Raw genomic sequence first — 11,853 nt, forward strand, 5'->3', positions numbered from 1 at the left:
GAGACAGACTCAGATATAGAGAACAAATTGATGTTTGCCACATGGTAGGGTATTAAGAGGACTGAGTGAAAAAAAGTAAATGGATTAAGAAGTACAAATTAGCAGTTACAAAATAGTTATTGATATGTGAAGTACAGCGTAGAGAATATTGTCAATAATATTGTAATTACTAACTGGGTCCTAAACCTATTGGGTGAGGGATCACTTCACAAGTTATACAAATATCTACAACTATGGTATATACCTGACACTAATATAATATAATATTATAATACTAATATAATATTGAATGTCAACTATAATTGAAAAAAATATAGTAAATAAATGGAACACTTTGAAAAACTTCAAAAGTTTATATTAGTCAAGATTCTCCAGAGAAACAAACTAATAGAATAAAATGAAACCAATGGATATTTATTTATTTGTTTGTTTGTTTATTTGTTTGAATTGGCTCATAGAATTATGGAAGCTAAGTAGTCCTGTGATCTTTCATCTGCAAGTGAAGACCCAGAAGAAACCAGTGGTGTAGTTCAATCTAAGTCTAGAAGCCTGAAAATCAGGGAGTCAATAGTGTCTAAGTCTCAGTTAGAGGGAAGAGGAAGACCGATGTTCCAGCTCAAAGTCAGGCAGAAAAAAGGTGAATCCTTCCTTCCTCCACCTTTTGTTTGATTCAGATTTTCAACCCTTTTCCCGTTTACCCCTAAAATACTCACTGGCAGTGCTTGTGGCTGCAGCATTTACCCCAGGATAACTAATGAATTAGTCCTAACTTTACCCACAAAGTTTACCATGAAATATCATTTTTATTATTATTTTCACATCACCCTAGTATATCTATAGTCTTTGAGAGCAAATGACATTATTCTATTTATAGCATTCTGTTTTTAGTAGTTCAATCACTGAAAATGTCAAATCCTAGAAAATGTGGCATTTCTATGTGTGATTTTAAATGAATACTGGCAATGAGCTGCATTTTTCTTTTCTAAACGGGAAAAGGGTCAAGAGATTGGATGATGACCATCCACATTGTGAAGGATAATCTTCTTTACTGAGTCTAAGGATTTAAATGCTAATTTTATCTAGAAACATTCTATCAGACACACCCAGAAATAATGTTCAGTCAAGTATCTGGATACCTTTGACCCAATCAAGCTGACACATATTTGACACAAGGTTTTTGAACATAATTTACTCTCTTAAGTATTTACATTTTCAGGAGGTGATGGTTGTTATGCTAATAACAATTGCAAAGTTGAAAAAAAAAAAAACCCTGCACATTTAACACCCAAAAATGTGGGAGTTTTACAAAACTTTCCTGAATAGAGAGCTGAGAAGAGGAAGTAGCTCAGAATTAACCAACTCTGTGCCTTTTATATCAGACCAGAGGCTTTCATGGCTAATGTCAGAGTGAGTAATTTGTAAATAGAGAAATACTGTAACTCTTTCAGACCCAGTCATAGCATCTGTCTGTGCTGACCAAGTCTCCCTTTATTCCCTTCTCCTGTTAACAAACATGGCATTAGTCAATTTATAATTTCCCCAACAGCCTGACTTTGTCTCCTTGACACTGCTACCAAAATGTACCTGTCTGACAGAGAGGGTAATGTGTAGTGGGATGTGTGATGTCCCACACTGAAGAGATATTCCCTGCCCAGAACCCAGCCTTGGCATTGGCCCATGCTCTTTACTCTCATATAACAACTTTCAGAAGTTGAAACTCATCAAAACTCTAAAAGGCATCTATTCCATTCTACTACCTTCAATACAATGATATTTATACTATACCAAATAGTATGAATTGTTGTTTTGAAAGATTTAAGGAACAAAGAAAATCTTGTATTTTTCAAAAAAGTATGTTTAAAAAACATATTATGTAATGTATTTTGCAATAACTAGCATTTATTGATGCTTACTATGTTCTAAATGCTATGCTAAATCTTTTATGTGTGTAATCTCATGTCACTGGACCTGGAGGTATAATAGTTGCCACTTATAGACAATTTGTTCTCCCTCCCTCACCCAACACTAAATCTCATGTCATCAGATTATGCCACTCTTTACTGCTTTTTCCTGAAGTCTTTTACAAACGTCAGGATCATTCATCCATATTTTATAAAGATTTTACCTCCCAAGTCACTATAATATTCTACAATATTACCCATGTCATAAATCTTATTGGTTTCTTTAAATTTTTTAATTCTAAGTTTCTAAACCTCTTTTCCTCTAATGATCTTGGTCCTCCACCTACATCAGCCATTCCTTGCTATGGTTCATTCTCTAGACCTTTCTATAATTTCAATTTCACAAAACTCATTCTTGAATCACCACTATCAATATCCCAAATTCATCATCTGCAGGGCTCCAATTCTAATTATCTTTCAACCACACTAGCATCTACTTTCCATTGATTACACCGCCTTTTCACTGTTTCCTGTTTCATGTCTTTACATACATCTTTAGCCAGTTTAGATACTATGGCCCATGATTATGGTCACTCTCCTATATGCACACTCTCTTCTTTCATCTCACTTACCTGACAAAACAGCAACACAAATTAAATACAACACTCTAAGGCCATGTTCACACAGCTGAACATAGTGAAGAAAAACATGCATCTGTGTTGACTGGTGTCACTTTAAATTCATGGCCACTAACCTCAAGTAAGACTTTAGTGTTCTTCTTCTGTTGCCCTTCTTCTTCTCTAGTCTATTCACCATTCCACTCTTCTAGATAGCCATCACACAGGTTTTTTTTTTTTTTACACTTCCAAAATCTTCACATTCCTTGCTCTGATCTGATGACCTTGTTCCATTGGTCACTGAGAAAATGCAAGAAATAAGAAAATAAGTTTATCATGCTCATCTACCACCTCTACCCACCTACCTGTGTGCATCTGTATCCATACATTCAACATAGAAAGGCTATTACTATGGGTGAGCTGGTTTTATATAACTGCATAATTTTATATAACTGCATGATTTTATATAACTGCATGATTTTATATAACTGCAAGCCTTCTACTTAGATCTCCCATTCCTTTTCACCCTATAGGGAGCTAAAGCTCCCAAATTCAAAGGAATGCATGGATTATCTCAGGAGGCCTGCTTGCATATAAAAGGGAAAAGGCTGGTTCTGAGGAATTCCAGGAGGAAGAAGATTAAGATTAGAAACAGGAGTTAGGAAGGGAGTGTCGAAGGGAGTTTCCATTGTACCTTGATCTTCAAGATGTTACTTTAACTATGTTATCTTGGGATACACAAAGGAATAGGTTATGTATAAAAAGGAGCCTAAGAAATAAACTTGGAGAGACAGTTGTGAGATCTGTTCTCCCTCTTGCACCCTGTCTGTCTTCTCTTTTTTCTCAGTCCCCGCTCCCCCATTCAGGGACCTGGTTTGACTTGGTCAGCTGGCTTCCGACATCACCCAATGACGTTGTTTCACTACTTCTCAATTCTCTCTACCACATCATTATTTTTTCTCTTTCTATTGAATCATGTCCATCAACATATAGGTATTCTCATTTGTTCTCTGTATGTTAATTCCACGAAAACTCTTCAGCATTTTTGTACTCCATTTTAAAGCAAAACTTCTTAAGAGTTGTCTATATTTACTGTCTGCAAAATTCTTCCCATGTTGATTTTCTATAGTCATTTCAATCAGGCATTTGCTCCCAACCATTCTACTGAAAGCAGCTCTCATCAATGACACCAATTGCTCCATATTACTAAATATTATTTTTATCCTACTCTTTTTTTTTTTTCACATAGCTTCCAGGACACCACATACTCCTTATTTTCTTCCTATTTCACTTGCTCTATCTTTTTAGTTTCCTTTGTTGTTTCTTCCTCATTTACCTATGTGACCCAAGACCCACACTTAAAACTTCACTTTGATTCACTCTCATTCTCTAGGTAATCAATCTCCTGTAGTCTCACCGCTTTGAAGATCATTTTTAAGGCTATATCTATAAATTACGTCTTTCCTGATTTTCACCTCTGAATTTCTGGCACGTGTATACTAATTCCTTTCTTATGTGTCCTTTTAGAGGTCTAATGGGTATCTCAAATTTAACACATTTAAGACCAAACTCCTGATCTTCACCTCCAAATTTGTTTAACCCATCATTTTTTAGTCTCAGTAAATAACTCCTTTCTTCTAGTTCAAACCAAAAATCTTGGCATCATCTTTAACATCTCCTTTTCTCTCTCATTTCTTATCAAATCCATCAACAAATCCATTATCTGGGTGATTGTAGTATTCTTTTACATATCTTTTTTGTTCTGCCCTTGATCCCTTCATCTTATCCTTAATGTAATAGCCTGGGTGATTCAGCTAAAATCCAAGTTAGATTATGTTATAACATTGCTCATTGCTCTATCTGACTTAGCTCTCAAATCCCTCTATGAACTCCTCTCCATACTGGCCTCCTCTATATTTATTGAAACTGCTATGCGGGCCTCAGAACTATTGTACTTTCTGTGCTTTATGTCTGAAATGCTCTTTCTCAGATAAGAACATAATTTTCTCTTTCGCTTTCTTCAACCATATATTCAAGTATTACTATACTACAGATGAGTGCCCTAATCACATATATAAATTAGCAACCTTATTCACACCCAACTTACACATCTCTATTATTTTTATTACTCGTCTTTATTTTTTTCTGTAGCACTTATCACTATTGAGCATATTATTTATTTATTTGTTTATTCTTTTCCATTACCATTAGAATATACATTTCATAGAGACAGAGCCTTGGTTTTGATAACTGCTCTATCCTCACTGTCTAAAATAATACTTGACTTGTAGTAGAAGCATAATAAATATGGTGTTCATATGTATCTTTTAATTCTCTTGAAATTTGTACAAGCTGTCATTGTGAAGTGTCTTGTGTAGTCATATTCTATTGTTGGAATAAATAAAATAAAGAAAATTATTAAATAAATAAATAAATAAATTTAACTGTATAATAATCTTATAAGATAGATAATATCATTCTCATTTAGTGGATGAGAAAATTTGGCCTCAGAGAGATTAAGTCATGCTATGGTCTGAATGTTTGTGTCTCTCCAATTTCATATGTTGAAATCCTAAAGCCCAGCGTTATGGTACTAGTGAGGAAAGGCTTTTGGAAGGTAATTAGGTCACGAGGGTGGGCACCTCATGAATGGGATTGATATCCTTATAAAAAATGCTGGAGCGAGCTCTCTTGTGCTTTCTACTATGTGAGGACACAGTGAGAAGTCGACGGTCTACAACCTAAAGGAGGGTTTTCACCAGAACCTGACAATGCTGGCACCCTGATCTTGGACTTCCAGCCTTCAGATCTATGACAAATAAATTTTTGTTGTTTATAGGCTACCCAGCCTGCCATTTTGTTATAGCAGCCTAAAGGAACTAAAACAAGTGACATAGCCAAAATCAGAGAGATTGTAATTTGCTACACCTGGGTTTGAACCCAGATTTGTGTTACTAAAAATCCCGAGTCCATCACAACTACATTTTTTTATAAGTCCTTGCTTAAAAACAAACATCACTTTACAAATAATTAACTACATAATCATATTTATAAATAAAAACTACTTTTTCACTCTTTTCAATTTTTAAAATCTCCATCTTCCTTAATGCTACTTGAGTTGCCCTTCTGAGCAAATTTTGTCCCACATACCTTAAAGGGATATTGGAAATTAAAGTAAGACAAATAATATATAATGCCTGATAACTAATGGATACTCAATAAATATTAGTTTTAGGATTTTTTAAAAAATATCTGTGTACCACTTCAGTGACTCTGTTGTTTCAAAGACTTTATCTGTACTGTCTTTTTGATGTCTAACAGTCCTCAATGTAGGATAGTATTGCCCTTTTTCCTGTCGCGGGCATTGATCATAGTGGTGACATTTCCCCAAACGAATATCATGTATGTAACGCCTTTTACTTTGCATTCCAACATGTATAAAATAAATAAGAGATACAAGTCGAATGTCTCTTCCTGTAGTTAGTTCACAAAACAGTTGTCTCAGCCTTATCCCTTTTTCTTTGTTTCTCTATAAAACTGAATGCTTTTTTTTCCTCCAAGTAAAGCAATGCTCTTTATTTATGGGCATGAATTTTTAAGTTGTGAGATCTGTTTGAGAAAATATTCTTAGCTCCGCATAGTTCTTCACATTAAGAAAAAAATTTAAAAAGCTCATTTCAAACTTAGAGGCTGAATTTTAGGGGTTAGAATGAGTTAAGATTCTAGGTTCTTAATTCTTCTTGGTTTCTAAAAACAGTATAACAACATACACTCATGCATGCAGACACACACATATACCATCTCTCTATCTCTCACGCGCACGTGTACATGCACTCACACATACACACACACTCGTACACATCATACATGGTCAAACTACGTTTGGAAAGGCTAAGTGTACTACATTCGTCCGGTGCTGCTTGTGCTGCTGGAAGGACCAACCTGAGTCTCCTGGGAATAGAGTAGGAAACTGCTGACCACATTAACTTTGCCTTTTTTAATTTTTTTTATCTTTCTGGTAAGTTTGAAATATTTTTTTTAAGATAGAAAGAAATAAAATTCTAAAGTTACTTTGAATCATTCATTCAAAAATGTCTTTTTTTTTTTTCAATCATACCGATTCTAGGTAGCATCAAGTAACCAGGGATCAGAGAAAAGCCTGGAACTTTTTGCAGAGTCTGTTACTCTCTCCTCCAAAGATCCTGTTTTAAGATTTCAGCTTGTTGCCACTTTTTTCTCTATAAACAACACTGCATTATTCTGAGGAAGACATACCCATTCTCATAAAAGATTTTTCTGCACAGATAGTTTAATATCACATTAAACTTGATAAGTACAGATCTAAATAAATCAGTACAGATCTAAATAAATCTACCATATAAAAGAGGTCTGTATCCTTGTATGTTTTGTAAATTAGCACCACCATTCAATACAGTAAGCACTATTCAGATTGGAAACCTTGATACTTTTCTCTCATTCTTTCTTTCAACTAATATTCATTGAGTACTTACTATATGCATAACATTGTGCCAGTCCTTGGGAAGGTTTGTTTACTTAGTCTCATCCTTCTATAAAAATATCCCCTATATTTGTACATCTTCTCTACCACTATAATCCTGGTTCTGTTTATCTGTGCTTCATACTTAGATTGCTGTCTTAATCTCTGTAATATAATATTTCACAAGTTTTATCTTGACACAGTTTTTAAGTCATGGCTAAAACTCTCAACTTCTCTTTACTGAGAGTTTACTAAGTTCCAACCAACTCTTCTTTTATCAGGATCTTGCTCTTTAGCCAAGTACCAAGCAACTGGGAAAAACAGCTCCCTGATCGGGAGCCAGGGAAATTATTCAAATTAGTAAATCCCCAGGAAGCCAGTGAACCCTAGCTACCTCCACCTCTGCTTCCCATATGTAAGCTCTTAGCAAGGCAGCTCCTACAGCTCCATCTTATGCTTAACTTATCCCTTAGTGTAACCCCCTATGCATCCCTTCATGGCAGCTTTCCTTCCTATGAAGCTGTAAGTAATAGAGTTCTGTGTTTCATGTCTTTGCATTGTGTCCCTCCATCAGAAGAATCATTAAATTTTATAAAACAATCTCTGAGCTGTTATTCCCCTTCTCCTACTCTCTTTTCCGAAATTGATTTTCAGACTTCTGTTAAGTATATCTCACTAGTTTCTTCACTGCATCCCTTTATTCTGACCATTAGATTCCTACTGCATCAAGTCTCACCATCATTGTTACCATTTGAAGGCTCTCCATAGTATGGCCCACTCTGCCTATGCAAATTTATGCAAGAAATATGAAGATCACCCTTGGAGAAATGTATAGTATAAAGTGTGGTTGAAGACTAATACCTCTGAAGGATTTTTAGAGCCTATCTATGCATTGTTGTCAATTTCTGTTTTTATTCTTATATATTTTGCATAACTCCTTATCTTCTTACAGTTTCATGTTCTTCTCCCTTCTTATTTCTCCAACACTTTGCCTATATCATTAAATGGGCATTGCATAATCTACTGATAAGATATAGCATAGTTAATGATTTGGTGATTTCTAGTCTAAAGATTAATTTGAGGGCAAGAACTTTTTCATTTTTTTTTGTCATTCTATTTAGCCTCTACATAGACTTTAACAAGACATATTCCATTTTTATTTAATTTCTATAGTCCCTTTTTACACAGTAAGCAAATATATACCTCCATATTATTATTCTGTACTTTAAATGATTTTAATAAATACTTTCGAGCCTTGGATTGAAAGTCATCACACTATTAATTTCCTTAAACCATCAGACTAATTAGGAAGCATCAAACAGATAATCCTGCTACAAAAATTACTTTCTTAGTTCTTCTTTTATTCAGTGGAGAGTTAAAACTGTAAACAGGCATATCACTAGGACATGTCTCTATTGAAATAAACCTGTCACTTTTCAATACTGGGAGGTAAGCAGATATATTTTTTTATATGTAGATTAAAATATGTTTCTGAACAAAATGTCTTGGCTTAATAATAGCTGGGTAGGAAGAAAAAAGACAAAAGACAAATGGTTGGGAGTTAGGGAAGACAGTATTGAAGCAATGTACTTGAAGAGTAATAGCAACTCCTCTAAACTGTGTAAATAAGAAGTCCAGAATATAGACTAGTTAACTCTATCAATGATCTCAGTCTTGGCCGTTTTTTAGGGGGTGAGAATTTACAAGGACATTGATGTTGCCATCAGGTGTTGCAGCTGGTGATACCTAGGCAGAAAGATCGATCTGCTGCCTTTACAAAGAAAATTGAAAGCAACAAAAAAATATAACAAGCAGAGACTCATGGACATGGACAAGTTTGTGGTTACCAGAGGGGAAGGAGAGAGGGGAGAGGTAGATAAAGGTAAAGGGGATCAAATATATGGTGACAGAAGGAAATTTAACTTCAGGTAGTGAACACATAATGCAATAAATATATGATGTATTATTGAATTGTACACTTGAAACCTATGCATTTTATTAAGCAATATCACACCATTTTTTTTAATTTAAAAAATGCTGAAAAAAAATCTAAGTAGGTTTTGAAAGCTTATCAGCACTTTAATCTTCAGTCTGTCATCTTATTATTTATTGTCATATACATCACAGCTTGTTAATCACAAAATATTCTGACCAGACATCCTTTACCCCAGACCCCTGCTTCTCCTCAAATAATGAAATGCAGGTTCTAATAAAAATATGAGAAGAAACAGAAAACTATACTTGTCAGAACCAGTTTTTCCTCCTCCTAGATATATATATAAAGCACATTTGCACTGTCTTCAGTTTAAAAATGAACAAATTACACAATGGAGTTTTAGTTATTATTAATCTATAAAAAAGTTTTTTTCAAAAAAAATTGTTCCTGATTTAAATCAATAAGTGACTAACTTGAAATTATTTTTAAAAATAAAAGCACCGATTTTTCTTTTATTACTATGATAATTTTTATAGACAAAGAGGTACACTATAATATGTAATTAGCCATTGTGAAAAAGAAAATGGCAACTAATAATTGAAGATAAATGCGAATTAGCCATTATACTATACCTTATTCAGATAGCCAGGGCCTACTGCATTTGCCAGGTTCAAATATATATATATATATATATATATATATATATTTTAAATATTAGCTACAAAATACATAGCTGTTTGTTTTATCAATATGTAGACTTTTAGCAAATTATAATAAAGAGTTAAGAATATTAAAACTGATGTAAGCCATTAAAAATGGATTAATCAAACTACTTTTATGTTGTTTGCATCTTTATACTTGCCCTAATAATATTTCAAGTAATCATTTTTGCTTAATGGAATGCAGTAATATCAGAGTATTATTGATTTTGTGTTTGAAAGTTTAGCCTGGTGTAATTTTTATTCATCATGGTTATAGAGAGAGCAAATTGTTCAAATTCTATTTTATTATATTCTACTAAAAAATCAATGCTTTACACATGTTGCAGAATATATTTTCATAGCTCGTGTACTTTGTAGTTTCAACTATTTTGTTATGTCTTTGACTCATAAAAGTAAAATATTCTTGAATATCAATGAAAAATGTGCATTGTCATTTGCTTTCATAAATAGTACTTCTTAAATTTCTACAACATCTAATTATATTAAAAGAAAGTTTCAGCCACTGTTACATATTGAAGTCAAGGGTGAGAGTAATTTTGGTAATTTTTAATAGAACTTCAAACAAATTTACTAAAATTTTTAAGTTATTTACTAAATTATTCTAAATCTAACTTTGGGTGGTGAACATAAAATGCCATATATTTACAACATATTGTTGAATTGTACACTTGAAACATTCGATTTTATTAATCAATGTCATCCCAATAATTTTTAATAAATAAATAAATGTCTATGTCTCAGCAATAAACATTTAAAAAATAAAAATAAATAAAAATGGGGATGGGAAATCAAAATCATGTGATATTTAAGGCATTAAAAGAAGAAAAATAAAGTTTTATTCTTCTAAAAATAAATAAATAGATATATAGATAAATAGATAGATAAATAATCAGAAAAAATTAACTATGGAATTGAGACAGAGTTATTTATCTGTGCTAGTACACCAAAACAGTACATTGCTTTTATCTGTCATTATCTGGATGAAGCTTCATTTACAAGGCTGTCTTTTTGGAAGAACATCCAGGGCACAGAGAGGTAGTTGTCTACCAGACACTAATCAACACTGAAATGACTTTTCCTGCCTCTAAGTAAAAATGGTTTCTCTTTCCACCCGATGAAGCTGATGTTTACTCCTTTGAGTAAAACATGTATTACCAATTTCTAACTTTTAAAATATAAATATTTTGAATTGGTCATGGTATGGATGCTATCAATCACAACTTGAATGATTTTAATCAGTTTATACAATAAATTTATATAACTTAGGTTTATACAGTGCTTGCCTCTGTGATGTAATAAGATAAGAACTCTGCAGAAATGAGCCTATGGAATGTAACTTGAACAATTCAAATTTCTCATCTAATTCTTGATGATATAAGACTAGATCATATTGCCTTGTATCTTTGAAATACCTTCATTATTGAAGACAGTTTTATGTGTTTTTCTACCTTGCAATCTTTAAGATCCTGACAGAGATTAACTTTTCATATAACTGAAGCTGCAAATTTATGGTACAACTTTCTTTACTGTTTTAGTCATTTGAGATGGAAATCTGTGTTGAATAAATGCTAGAATTTTCTATCTACTTTTAAACACAAGATGCTAAAACTAAGTTTAGTCACCTACTAAGTTTCCATTTCCATAGCTTATTTTTTGAATAATTTAGTAAATTGCCTCATATTTTAATAAAATTGGTCAAAGTTAAGAAAATACAGAATAACCCCTACCCCCAACCTAGGAACCCAGATATGGAATAACACTGGCTGAAAACTTTCTTTGAATATACTTAGGTGTTCCTAATGATGTAAAATTATTATTAACAAGATCATTAATTTTATTGCAAATATCTTTACGGTATATTGAGATACATGAATTTCTATATATACTATTTAATGCCCCTGACAATCTTGCTTACTTCTTTGTTGTGGTTTTGTTCTTTGATTGCTTAGTAGGTATTTATTAAGAATCAATTATATTTCTTAATCCTTTCATCTTTTTCACTCATACCCCAAGCCCCTCTCTCCTGGCAACAATTATCTAAGTTTGTTTCTGCTTTGTTTGTTTGTTTATTTTGTTGTTTGGATTCCACTATTAAATGAGATCATATGGTATTTGCCTTTCTCAGTCCAATTTATTTTACTTAGAACAATACCCTCTACGTCCATCTATGTTGTTACGA

Source organism: Pteropus medius, unplaced genomic scaffold, assembly GCF_902729225.1.
Source record: "Pteropus medius unplaced genomic scaffold, Ma_sr-lr_union100, whole genome shotgun sequence".
In the NCBI taxonomy this organism is placed as follows: Eukaryota; Metazoa; Chordata; class Mammalia; order Chiroptera; family Pteropodidae; genus Pteropus; species Pteropus medius.